At 41.5% G+C, this 14,029-nt stretch overlaps 1 long non-coding RNA gene across 1 annotated transcript; it reads right to left on the bottom strand.

Moving 5' to 3' along the window:
* Window positions 1-2,823: 2,823 nt before the first annotated feature.
* Window positions 2,824-12,556, bottom strand: LOC135328285 (uncharacterized). The gene is made up of 5 exons (XR_010389099.1): window positions 12,384-12,556; window positions 11,772-12,026; window positions 11,095-11,147; window positions 9,742-9,904; window positions 2,824-8,022 (listed from the first exon to the last, which is right to left on the bottom strand). It is a non-coding gene; the product is annotated as an uncharacterized LOC135328285 (long non-coding RNA).
* Between the last annotated feature and the right edge of the window lie 1,473 nt (window positions 12,557-14,029).

Genomic DNA, 14,029 nt, shown 5'->3' with positions numbered 1-14,029 from the left:
ATAGTAAGAATCTGATTTAAGAACTACTGAAGCGTCCTGGGTTGAAGAAAAGCCCAAGAACTGAGACCATGACACCTAATTCTCCTCTTCTCTTAATGAGGCAGAGGAAATATCCATTGTGATGATGCACAGGAGATAGAGATCAGTGAAAAACAAAAGATACTACTTGAGTCAGCTAAGTGAAAATATGAGTATTAGAAACAAGATCTGTTAAGGCAAGATGAGGATTAGGAGAAAAGGAGGGACCCAATGGGCAAGGAAACTGAAATACAAGCTGCTAGGAGAAAGAGCACCAATGAGGAATAGCACAAAGTCCAGACACAGATAAGTGTAGGACATATTCTAAGAATGCTTGGATGAAGAGAAAAGGACTATGGAAACAGGTTTGTGCTCATGACAGTACCTAAACTTTCAGCTAAGATGCAGAAACTGACCTTATGTTAGTCCACAGAAGCTGCAGGGATCTGTAAATCTGCCTTTAAAGTAATGAACTGCTAATTCATTCTATTTCCTTAGCTCTTTAGTGAATTACACTCATTCTTTGAGAAACAGAAGTGGTCCTTTAGCAGCAAATTACCAAATACATTCACAGCTTCAAATCATCCCAGATGGGAAGATAATAGAGAATGGCTTGTCTCATGGATGGATCCTCTGCTTTCCAGATCATGAAAATGCCTTTTAGCTAATTACAGAATCTCTTCGATGGTTTGTACTTTTCTGTATTTGCTACCCAACAGATGTCCAGTTTATTGTAATCCCCCATGAGCAAATTATCTTGTTGTCCTGAGATCTTTAATTCTTAGCCCAGTATTTTTTGCTCTGTTTTTGGTCTCTTCAGTCCTTGGGGTCTGTAGCAGATGTTCGCTATAGTTTCTCTTTCGTCCTCACTATTGCTCTGTCTCTGTATATAAATATTTTGCTGACATTTCACTACTTCAAGTTTTGAAGAAAAGTGACTGAAAAATATTAGGATGAGATATCTGAGAAAAAAATAGCAACTATGGTCTATACAGCTACTGCAGACTGGAAAAGACACACAGACTATTCTGAAGAGAGAAAAGTTTCCTTCAGCCCAGAAGATATTGCTAGCGTACCTTCCATCCACTTTCTGGTTTTTACTTGAAAAGAGACTGATTTTTGAAATTTATTTTAAACCCAATTCTCCTGTATTTATTCTTAGCAACTTTAACTTAGCTATGGGAATGGTTTCAGTGAAACTACTTAACCTGTTACAAGACAACCCTGAGAAGCTCAGAAAGAATGTTTGAAGCAGGTAGATTTGGATAACTTCTATCTTAGATAGAATTTGCTTAGCATGAGTAGCCGCACACTTGCTTAGCATGAGTAGCTAAATTTGCTGAAGCCTTAGGCCGCGCTCCTAGTTCGGTAAGAAAGGGTCTCAGAGCTGGTGCAGGCTGGAAAGATAAGGGAGTTACAAGCAGTCTGCATTCCTGTGCCCCACTCTCCGAAAGGGAGGATGCCAAGGCTGAGAAATAAGGCCTGTTTGGGCGCCAGGACCTTGGGAAGCGAAGCTTCCTCTCACTGTTGAAACAGTGCTGATTAAGGGGTCTGGATTATGTCTTCTTCCTCAGGGCCTTGGGAGATAACACCTACTGACCCAGCTGGGGCAGTGTTAATTGACCAGGACCTTGAGAAGCAGGGGTGGGATCCAGGGAATGAAGAAATCACTAACCAATCAGTGTAAAAGGGAAAGTCGTAAATCTGGCAATTTATGTGTATAAATGCTACTTGAAAAGTTGGGGGGGTGTGCTTGATTTGTGGGAAACCACCGAGCACCCAGGCTTGCGCAACTCTGAAATAAATAAATAAAAGTCTCTCCTGAGTGTGTAATTATTGGCTTATTGCACACCGGGCAACGAATCCGCTTTTCGGACAACAAACCTGCTGCTCAGTAAATGAAAAGGTCTCACAAGAAACTCACCCGCAGTTTGAACAGCTACATAGTGGTAAGACAAGATTTTCCCTTCTGGATCATCTTCAATCCTACAGACCAGCTTTCCTCAGTCTAGCCTACTAAAAAAAAATAGATATATATATATATATAAACACAATTTTATTGTTAAATTTAACTGAGTAATGAAATGCTTCATTCTCTTACTGCTCAATGCAACAGCTCTCCTAGAAGACACCTCAGTCTGCAATGGTTTTTGTAACAAAAAGGAACAAAACACAGTTTTGTTATACACCGAAACAACTGTTTTAACAAGAACACCCTTCTTGCACTTTTTCTGAGCACCCACTATCACAAGTTCATATAGCTTTACTGCTCTCTCTCAAGTTTTGCCTGATGAACTGCAGTTAGATCGTCAGGTGCTCTCTGTAACATCACTAATAAAGAACGTAGATAGGACGTTCTTTTAAGGGTCTTCTGGCACACTTCAACCCAAAATTCAAAAGGGATTTTTAGCAGAATTATGTTGCTGAGCACCCACGCTAAACTAACCTCTTTTAGAGTCCACAGATCACTTTTCATCAAAAGTATGAATACGCTAAAATCATGCAACTGAGAGTACACTGATTGATGTTTTTGACCTCCTCCATTTTTTGTGCCTAAATCAAACACCTTTAGTCAAAGCTTTTCATGTACTACAAATGCAACATCTGCTGCACACAGTCCATCGATATAGATATACTGTGTAAAATGATCCAAATTCAAAAGATGCAATCTTCATTTCAGAACTGTACATGTAGATTTCAGAATGCCTTTGACATTTCAGACAAAGTGAAAAAGAGCACAAAGGATTCTTTACAATCCAGGTAGTTTTGCTGGTCAGAAGATATGAGGCCATTGTCACGGATGAGTGATGTACTTCACTCATATGAGAGAAGCAGCAGTATGTTTTATTCAGATAAGGCAGCGATTTAACAAAGTTCAGCGGTAAATAAGACAGTGATTTAACAAGATTTGATGGCAAGGTACACTCAGTTATTTACTGCATGGAGGACAGGGTCAGATGAAAGTGTCAAGGAGATCCTCCCGTTGAGTCATGAGGTTCAGAATGGACCCCCTTGCTTTCCAAACTCCTCCAGAGAGCTCAGTGGGCTCTGGGCTGCCTTCTGTTCATGGGGTAAGATGGTTGACTTGTAGTCATATTTGCATACCAGCCGTATTCAGGTGGGCATATGTTTAACTAGCCCCTGGATATGTGCTTTTTACAGAGAGGTCAGGTTGCAGGGTGGGGTGCAGGGAAGAGCACATACAGTTGGAGAGGGGGGAGGGGAAGGAACACACCATCACAGCCATGATCTTGACTAATCTCTCTACTTCTTAACCTCTCAGAATTGCTGCACTCCTTCAAAGGAGAAAGCAGCAGTCCTGCTTAAATCATTATTTATCATTCTGGCTTTGTCTTTCTAGGGAACACAAGTGCAGTAACCAAAATGCTATCCTTAGTCCATCATGTTGACATAGCATTTGGAACCTGGAGTAGCTCTTCAGTATTTGTGTTTGTATTTTTGTAATTTCTAATAGGAAACCTAAACTGCACCTTCAAGAATGACAAAAGTACCTAAGCCATATCTTTACTGTGCAGCAGAAGGTGGTCCAGAGGTTCCCAAAAAAGCATATATATGAATTGGCCAGGGCATCCAGCAGTGTACATGCCTATTATCTTTGCAGTATAAGCAAGTTAACACAACTTTCTCTGAGATAATAAATCCTGTAAGCTCATATGGAGAAACATCAGTTTTTTTCTGCATCCCCAATTCATGCACTCCTAAAAAAATAAAAACCCACATTAAAAAAAGGCACACCACATGGGAAATTAATCCCACTCAATCTTTTTAGGATGGGTAAACATGTAGCTGTCTACTTCTGTTGACTAGTTATAGAGTGAGACTGGAGGACAGCTTAGACTGGTCACCCACCTTCTAAATGGTGAAAGTCAGAAGGAATGCATCCCACCCTTACGGACTACTGAAAACCTGAAGTGGTATGCAGAGAGTCTCTGTGCATACTGAGAAACAGTTAAGCATGGGGATTTTTATATTTATAGTTTTTCTAATCCATCTTTTTAAATGGTATCTTTCTTTTTTTTTTTTTTACACTCTCTTAGGAAAAGTCTATGCAAAGAAACTACAGTAACTACCAGTTTTGAAGAAAAAGCTTTTCCACTGCAAAGATGAAAAAAGAGAGAACATATTTCACTCCTTGAAAAGGTTAGCAAATATTTTGTAAAATGGTTTCCTTGGGGCTCTCCAAAACAACTGGGCCAGTTCTATATAGAAACAATGCACAGAAGATATAAGTGAACCAGACTCTTCTGAACCAGCAGCTGTGCTACCTGCGGCCCTCCATAACAAGCGGACCAATTCCATGTGGAAACAGAATGAGCACAAGATATAAAAAGATCAAAATTGTTTGAACCAGCAGCTGTGCTACCTGCAGCAGTTAATCTTTCCTGGCAATCTGTTAGAGACACATTCCTCAGGCTAAGAGGACTAAGAGGCTTTTGCTGACTGCTGTTCCTCTGAGAGGAGCCAAGTCCAACTCTCCCTTCATATTACTGGAACACTTAAAAATATGGACTCAAATACATCAGGGAAAAAAGGTAACTTTCATTTGGCTTTGCAGGAAAGACATTTCTGATCAGATGCTTCAAATGAGAGTATGTTGGCAACTCATTTCTTAACCCAAACTTAGTTTAAACTAAATGCTAAAGTGTGTTTGCTACTATGAAACTGACATAAGTTTAAATATATTTAATAATAATAGCAGCAGGCATAGACAAAAAAGAATGAAGTCGGGAGTAACTATGACTCTCTTAAGATGGGGCCATAGTTACTAGCTGGGCTTAGCTGCAGAGGCTACACCTCCTCGTGGTCCTGCTGGATGCCCATCTCTGGGTAACCAAGTTAGCCTCTGCCCCAGTGTGATTGCGGAATTATAGTTACTTCCTACCCTACTGACTGGCTTCACCGACCACTCGGTAGTATTCGAGGTGAAACTAAATTGATCTGACCGCGAATTATACATTCGTGCGTCCAAAACCCTTGGCTTAAGGGCTAACTAAAGGCACACCAGTTGAACTTGGGGGCTGGTTCTTCTGGTTGTATTCTGAACCCCCATAGACACCATGAACAACCCAATAAAATCATGGGTTGTCAATTTTGTCTCGGTGGCCACTCAGACCAGGGATTTTCCCTGCACGGCCGCGAGGGTTATCCCAGCAGTAATAACAACTAACGAGTTGGCCTACCATTTACCAAATTTGACATTTTATAATTCGGATTATGTCAGTTGGGGAGGGATTTATCCTGAACCACCCTATGATTGCGTAAAAGATCTGCCGGAGGTTTATGAGGTGCTGGCACCTATTGGATCACCTCCCGTGACCGCTACTGAAGAAGTGCCGGAGGAGGACGTGGTAGATAGTGTGCCGACATCTCCCTCTGGGCCCGCAATCCCTGTTCTGGCTGTGGCGAGTCCCATTCTTGACACCGGGGGGGAAGCAACTGGTGTGAGTACACCAATCGTGAAGGTCCCCGATGAACATCCAGCACGTCCATGCTGTGGTGTGAAGATGGCAAGAATGGCGATGCTAACTGACCATCTTCGAAGAGCGCACGGTCGGCAACAAATCCTGTTTCAATGCTCCCGATCTGGGAGAACAAATGAGAAACATCACAGTATAGCCTGCCAGTTCCCAAGATGCCAGGGGGCCGGAGGGCCCCAGCAGCTTCCTGTGTGAAGAATGTAACCGAGAGTTTAAGACCAAGAGTGGTCTCTCTCAGCACAAAAGGCTTGTGCATCCACTGCGTAGGAACAAGGAAAGGATTGAGTCATCTTGTCCGAAGGTAAAAGGAATCCGAGGCATGCATAAGAGCTGTTGGACTGAAGAGGAGACGGCGCTATTGATAGAGAAGAAATACAAGAACGAGCGCTTTGTGAACAAGCTGATTGGTGAGCATTTGCCTACAAAAACGGCGAAGCAGATTAGTGAAAAGAGATGCCAGCTTGCAGCAGGTGCCAAGACATCAGCATCGCCAAGGAAAGCTGAACATTGGCGTGAAGGGGACAAACAGGTTGAGAAGAAAAGGACTGAGTTGATAAAGACAGAATATAGGAAGATTATTGCAGAGAGAATACGAGTGGGAACCCTTTCCCCCAGTCTGAAGATCACTTTTGAGGAGGTCCTGGAGGGTGCTAAAGACACCCGAAATGTCATCAAGGGATCAACAGAAGAGTGGTTGGCACAGCTGGCAGGACATGCCACAGTAGCTAAATTGAAACAACTGAGAAAGCATCAGACTGGACCCACGCCCAAAAAGGTGGAGAAGAAGTGCATGAAGACAAGGGTGGTGAAACGGGGCCAGTACCGATACCAGCGGCTCTCCGAGATGGATCGTAAGAAGCTGGCTGGTAACATCTTGCATAACATCAAAGCACTTAAGTGCCCCCTTCCAATGGATGAACTTTACAACTCATTCAGAAAGAAGTGGGAAGACCCTTTCTCAGTCTGGGTGCTTTCCACAGCGCAGGGGTAGCAGACAATTCTGCTTTTAAGAAGATGATTTCCCCAGCGGAAGTCCGGAAGAACATGGCCAAGGCGAATAAGAACTTGGCCTCCAGGCCTGATGGCTTAAGTCTGAGGGACATCTTAAAAAAGGACCCTCAGGGTAGTCAACTAGCCGATTTGTTCAATCTGTGGCTTTTGGCCGGGAACATCCCTGATGACATCAAGGAGTGCAGAACGATCCTGCTACCCAAATTCGCAGATCCTGGGAAGATAGAAGATATCAACAACTGGCGACCCGTTACCATCAGGTCGATTATTTTGCGACTGTTTTCCCAGATCCTAACAGCACGGCTACGAAGAGCATGTCCAATTAACAGCCGCCAAAGAGGGTTTATTGCAGCCCCGGACTGTGCGGAAAATCTCAAGCACCTCCAGATGTTGATCAAATACGCGAAGAAAGAACATAAATCACTTGGGGTCGTCTTTGTGGACCTGGCGAAAGCCTTTGATTCAGTCCACCATCAACACATCTTCCAGGTCCTCAGGTAAAAAGATGTCGATGGACGTATTATCAACATCATTGCCGAAATGTATAACAACAGTGCGACACGGCTGGAGGAACCCACTCGGAAAAGGTTAAGATCCTCGCTGGCATGAAGCAAGGCAACCCGATGTCCCCGCTTCTCTTTAACCTATCATTGGACCTGTTATTGTGTCGATTAGAAGATGGTAAAGAAGGCTTTAGACACAAGAACAGCTCTGTGTCAACACTGGCATTCGCAGATGATCTTGCGCTGCTGAGCGACTCGTGGGACGGTATGCAAAAGAATATTCAAGTGGTGGAAGAATTTTGCCATCAAACCGGGCTGAAGGTGCATGCAGCGAAATGCCACGGTTCTTTATAAGGCCCATGAAAGACTCACATACAATTAACAACTGCGACCTGTGGACGATTGATGGAGCTCAATTACATCTAATTGAGCCTGACAGCTCTGAGAAATATTTGGGCCTGGGAGCTGACCCTTGGATTGGTCCCTCCCAACCAGAGCTGCAGGAAAAGCTGGGCACATGGGTGAAGGACATCGGGGAAGCCCCATTGAAACCACTTCAGAAGGTTGAAATCTTGAAGGTGTATGCAGTCCCACGGTTGCTGTATGCGGCCGATCACGCCGGAGCGAACGCCTCATACCTCCATTCCTTGGACCTTTCAATAAGATCAGCAGTGAAGGGCTGGCTTCACTTATCTCCCAGTACGTGACGCCATCCTGTTCTCCAGCACAAAGGACGGCAAGCCAAATTCCAAATGTTCAGGCTCGTTGGTTGCATCGTATTGCCCACTTCTCCAATACCATCACAAGAACAATTGTTCTGGAAGGGGGGATCCAGAGGGAGTTCGAGAAGGTGTGGATCGCCGCCAGAGGAAAGGCTGATAAAATACCATCAATAGGGGAAGAACTCCCCATGAGAATTCCGACTGTACTGGATGGGAGCGAGATGACGTCTGAATGCGAAGTACCATCTCCCCAGGTCATCTATCCTATTCCTAGCAAGTGGAGGAAAAGAGAGTTAGAAAACTGGGCCAATCTGAAAGCGCAAGGCCGCGGGATCAAGAACTTTGAGAATGACAACAATAGCAACGATTGGCTCATACACTATCGGGGCATTCCCCACAGGAAGCTATTAACAGCGATACAGCTGCATGCCAATGTCTATCCCACCAGGGAGTATTTGCAATGCAGGCTGGGAGAAGGGGTACCAAAGGGATGCAGGCACTGTCCTGCAGAATGGGAGACTTGTTTGCACATTATCAGATACTGCCCTGCAGTTCAAGATGCCTGGATCAAAAGGCATAACATCTTGTGTGGATTGCTGGCTGGAGAGGCTAAGAAACTGGGTTGGGAGATTTATGTTGAGCCCAACCTCAGAGATAACAACAACGAGCTCTTCAAGCCAGATTTGGTCGTGGTTAAAGAAGGCCAGGCGAAAGTAGTAGACGTTACGGTCCGCTACGAGAGTGGATTGTCACCTCTGGTGGACGCAGCGGCAGAGAAAGTTCGAAAGTATCAACATCTTGCAGAACAAGTGAAAGAATTGACAAAAGCTGGAGAGATGGATTTCCTGGGCTTCCCAATTGGTGCTCGCGGGAAGTGGCATAAGGCAAATGACAGCTTCCTCGCCGACCTTGGACTCTCCAGTAGCCGCCAATCAAGGATAGCGAGGCTCTTCTCTCGGAGAGCCCTCCTATCTTCCGTTGACATCATACATATCTTTACCAGTAAAGGTAAGGATGATTAACCTATTGTACTAACCAATGTACGACTTTGCTAACCCAAAGTCCTTCTTTGGAAGGCAACAGTAAAATTCTTCACACAAACAACATGGGCTTGCTCAGTCTTCTGTTCTGCTGAATTTTGCTCTTGCCTGGCTCCCGTGTGGTTGAGCTTTGTACGTAGGGACGTAAGATCTTGTCTCCAAATGACCTCACTGAATTTGACTTGGGCATATGGGCCGCCTCTCAATCCCAACCCGGAAAAGGTACCATAGTATCTATGGTTCATTAAATAACCCAAACTTAGTTTAAATGCTAAAGAGTTTTTGCTCCTATGACACTGACATAAGTTTAAATATATTTAATAATAACAGCACCAGGCATAGACAAAAAAGAATGAAGTCTGGCAATCTCAGATGGCCCTGAAAGAGAAGCCTGCAGCAAGGACAAAATAAATATTTTTCTACTATTATCAGTTAAAACTGAAGTTCATTTTCCTCTAAAAATATGAATGTATTTTTTCTACCTGAAGAAATTCTCAATGGAGAATTAATTTCAATAAAACAGCACTTAGGTGCTCCCAAACCTCCCCTCTTCTTTTTTAGGACTTAACTGCATTTCTAGTACATGCCCTCTCACACAAGTGAGATCTTTTACACTATGGATAATGATCTAATCTTTGTACCTAAAAATAGTTTCCATTTGTATTTTCACAGTTTCACTACTTTATCCACTTTTTTGTAAGTTAGGAAAATATTTCATGTTTGATTTACATCTCAAAAGTTACTTGCTCAGGGGAAATAAGGAGTCGTTGCTTGGCTCTATTTCTTTCATTTGAGAAAGAGTGGGGAAAGGAGAGATCATTTCTGCCTGTGCCTGCCTATGATAAGAAAAAAAGGCAATTTTGCATTTGTAATTATCCAAACACACACACAAACCTAGGGCTTTGGGAGCAGAGCTTCCCTTGGCCTGGGAAGCTTTGCAGCTGCTTACCTTTTCTGTTCATCCAGGCGGAGGTGGGGTGAATGAGGCAGGAAGGGAGAACACTGGCCAGTGGTATGAATTATTAGCATGCAGTCATGCAACCGAACTGGAGCACATGAAACTGAAGCCCCAGGCACAAAGGTAAGAAGATGAAGAAAATCAATGTGGGCACCTGTAAGTTCAAAACCAAGTTGTTGATTAAAGCTATGGAGCATTCTCCTCCTCAGAACAGTCAGTGGCTCTGTCGCTGGGCCCTCAACTCAGTTCAGTTTACTAACAGGAATAAAGCTAACAGTTGAAACCAGGTGTCTCAAATTCAGACAAATGTGTTAATCCAGCAACTTCTAGCTTCAATATCTGGTGCTGCTATCCCTTTTCCCTCTGACCTTCTAAGTCTAAGCCCTCTTCCATTTCAAACTCTGTCTTCTTTGGTAAATATCACTTCATTCATAGCAGACATGATCACATACACTACTAAATAAACCTAACATGTAAAGCTACATATTCCATACTGTCTCACAACCAAATAAGCAACTGTTAACAAAATCACCAGGCTTTATTACGAATTAGAACTACAACTCTAAATTTTGATTGAATAAAAGTGTACTGCTAATAAGATTAGGAGTTTAGTACCTCATTTTTAATTTACATGTCTAACAAAACTCTGACTCTTACATTAACAGGTCCCGTGATACTCTAGGATCACCAGGTCCTGTCTTTCACAGTGATGGGACACTGGTCTCTTGCACTGCTCTTTTTTTCCTCTACTTCTTTATACCAGAAATGTCTTTGTGAAGATCATCATCAGCATACATGTTTTGGTAAGCACATGTGTTTCTGTAGAGTTATCTGTGTGGACAGATGTTTGCAGGAGTCAGGCCATTTTTATCACACAATATACGTTAGAAAGCTTGAGCAAGATTCTTGTAGTGTGTGCAGGCAGGTATATAAAAGGAAAAATAATCAATTTTTGGCTTTCATAATAAAATATATGGAAGTTGTTCTCGAAAAATAATGCTCAGAAAGACTGAAAAGGAACAGCTTGTTCTATTCCAATGATAGCATATTAATTTACTGTCAAATCAAAAACCAGCTTCTGATTTAACGAGAACCACTCTGAACTGTGCTTAACACACGGGTGCTCTCAACTAAACCTAGAAGGATACACAACGTCTCCTTTTGCATTTCTTAAACAGTGATTTTTGTTAGTCTATCAAGTTAAATGAAAGTCTAATAAGCAAATTCTTTATTTCCAATTATCTCTGTACCCCATAGCTCACTTTCTTTATATATTAATCTTAGAAGCTTTCCCACTGCTACAAAAACAAACAACTTTTCTCACATAACATCAAAAATACTTACTCTGGTTCTTTTTCCATAGCTCTGTAAATGCACATCATTCATAGTTCTCCAACCTTCAAAGAAGACACAGTTAGAGTAACTAACATCTCTGACCAAAAGCCTTCAGAAAATTAGGTCTCTGTGTATTACAGAGTACATCCATTGTATGTAATAAGAACTAATAGCAAACATCTTTTTCTAGTCACAGATGAAGAAAATTCAGAAGTTATAAGCTGAGAAACTAAGCTTTGTTCAGTGGAGCAACTTGATTAACGAAGAAGTGGCATTCCATTTTCAGTGAGGTGGATTAATGGATAAAAATGGAATAAAGTTATTCAAAGTATCTGAAGGAAAAATATGCATTTTCAGAACATCATCCACTGCACAAGAATTCAGATTAATTTTTACATCCTGTGAGAGCTCTTGTTCTTTTGATTCATTGTACTGAACATCTCAGATTTTACTGTTTCTTTCAGAATATTGTTTCTCTCATTGCTCACAGTACATTAACATTCTCTGTAAATACACTAAATCCACTTACTTTCAGTAATTTTCATATAAGGAAACAGATTCTTTCTCAAAGTAACAGATTAACATCTTCTAAAAATGTATTATATAATTCATATCTCAAAGAAGTTTCAAAGAGACACTAATGAACACACTAGTTCTTCACCCAGAAGAAAGTGATAGTTTTATACCCAAGAACTCGGTTTAGTGTTCCTCTGCAGATGAGCTAAATTTATACATTTCGTTTTCAGAGACCTATTATCACCATCTTAGTCTCTTGAAGGAACTCAGCTATGAATGAAGTGCTTTAGTTATACATTGCTTCTGCATATGGTATACTCCACTGGAGATTCCAGAGAGAAAATGACCAGGTAAGCTAGGATGCTTCATTCTCAAGAAGAGGATGACTGGTGGTTTGGAGGTGGAGAATGGGATATGATAGACATCTGTAAAATAAGAACCATGAAAACAATAATCAATCACTGTCTCTTCAGTACAAAACAAAAAGCTATCAAATGAAACATGTAAGCAGTAGATTCAAAAAAAGTGGGGCAGGGAGAAAAGAAGGAGACGCATACAGCTTTTAGGTAGGCTGTGGAATTTAATTCCAGAAGATACTGTGGATGATAAAGTTTTACATGCATTCAGAGGAACACTAATAGAACGGATGTTAAAGAATAGTGAATTGAAACTGTCTAGAAATGGCTGCTTAGCACAACTTATATAAAACTTGCTTAGCATGAGTGGCTAGATTTGCTGAAGCCTTAGGCTGAGCATGGGAAAGGTAACGAATCTTTACTTACTCTAATAAAAAAATAGTGCCTCAGAGCTCGTTCAGGCTGGGAAAATAAGGAAGCCACATGCAGTCTGCGCACCTGTGTCACCGACTCCGAGAGGAAAGACGCCAAAACAATTGGGAAAAATAAGACCTTGGGATACAACCGCCAGACCCAACAAAAATAGAAGTACAACCGTCATCAGAGACTGCAAAAAAACAAAAATAAGGAGAAAAACAGCTTGCCTCAGAATGACAATGAGACCCAATGAGGAGCAGGAGACCCCAGACCAAAAAATTACCATTGGTCTAACTATTGCATGAGGGGTGGGAAATGTAAGTCGAAAAGACTACAATTACCCAGGATTTGTTTATGTTGGGGTCCCTCTTCGGAGGCACCCACCTCGAGCTGTAATTATGGCACGCGCGTGATTAAAATTATCTGATTTGTTTTGATTTGACTCTGAACTTTTCTGCGGGAACCTAGGGTCGAGCTCTGTTATGGAGGCGACAAGCCTAATTTCCATAACAATGGAAATCCATTAAGGGTTATGAGCATACAGAAAACACTAGAATAGGAAGTCTTCAACTCACAAATGGCTAGAGGCTGGGACAACACATTTCTCAAAAAGTTACATTTCCTAGTAAGAACAGAATCCTCAAACCAGGACACTGTTAGTTCTCCACAGAAGTGGGTTGTTAGATTGTACCAGTCATATTACGTAAATGCTATAGGAGAGTTCAAAATCCTTCTAGAAAAAAAAGAAAGAAAACAACAAGTGTGACAGAAATATTTAGTAGGACTGGCATTCAGTAAGTGTTCCCATGTTAAATAGAATGAAGTTAGAAAAGTACAAGCAGATTAATGCTTAAGAGAATTTCACTGGAGCACACAGAGCATAAGATCCAAAGATCAGTAAAAAAGTTTTAACAAATCTTTGATGAATGGAGAAGTTCTTCCTACATTAGTCACAGGACTGCTAACCACCTGTTAGAAGCCATGTCCAGTCAGAAGACCTGAAAGCATAAACAAGGTCATCTGAGACCAGGCAGATATGAAATCTGGGAAGAAAATAAACTAAACAGGGGATCAATTGAAACAATTTGCTGAACTAAAAGCAGAGAGCTTGGTGTTTTCTTTTTTCTTAAGGAAATTAACACAAAGCTTCTCTATGCAAACCAACAGACAGAAAAAGAAGAGTGTACAGTGCTGAGCTCTAAAATTACTAGTTTACCTATAACTTGTGACTATGTAAGCCTGTTAGATATCTAACATAATTCCACAGTATTGGATGAAATACATCTTCAGGTCAAAACATTTAGATGACAACATCTTTTTACATCTAAAGATGAACAAAATCTTTAGGCTTGCAGTCTTTTAAATAATCTGATTATAAGAATTAAAGGTGCTCAATATCTAATCCAGTACCTCATTTCTGATATCGGATCCAACCTGAGTTCTGTTCACAGGCAGCAAAATGACTGCATTCAGACAGCTTTTTCTACAGTCATACTGTTTTCCTTTTCCCCAAATGCCAACTGTGCTCTCTATGTTCAGTGCATGATATTTGGGGAATTTACAAAGCTCTGACCTTTGTGTTGTTGGATCAGACCTCAAACCAGCATTCAGATGAAACACTAAACAAAAAATTTCTTAAGAAGATGCAAGCGTTT

Source organism: Dromaius novaehollandiae, chromosome 4 (genome assembly GCF_036370855.1).
Source record: "Dromaius novaehollandiae isolate bDroNov1 chromosome 4, bDroNov1.hap1, whole genome shotgun sequence".
Taxonomy (NCBI): Eukaryota; Metazoa; Chordata; class Aves; order Casuariiformes; family Dromaiidae; genus Dromaius; species Dromaius novaehollandiae.
The sequence above is the reverse complement of the archived record's forward strand: the minus strand, read 5'-3'. Positions and strand labels throughout refer to the sequence as shown.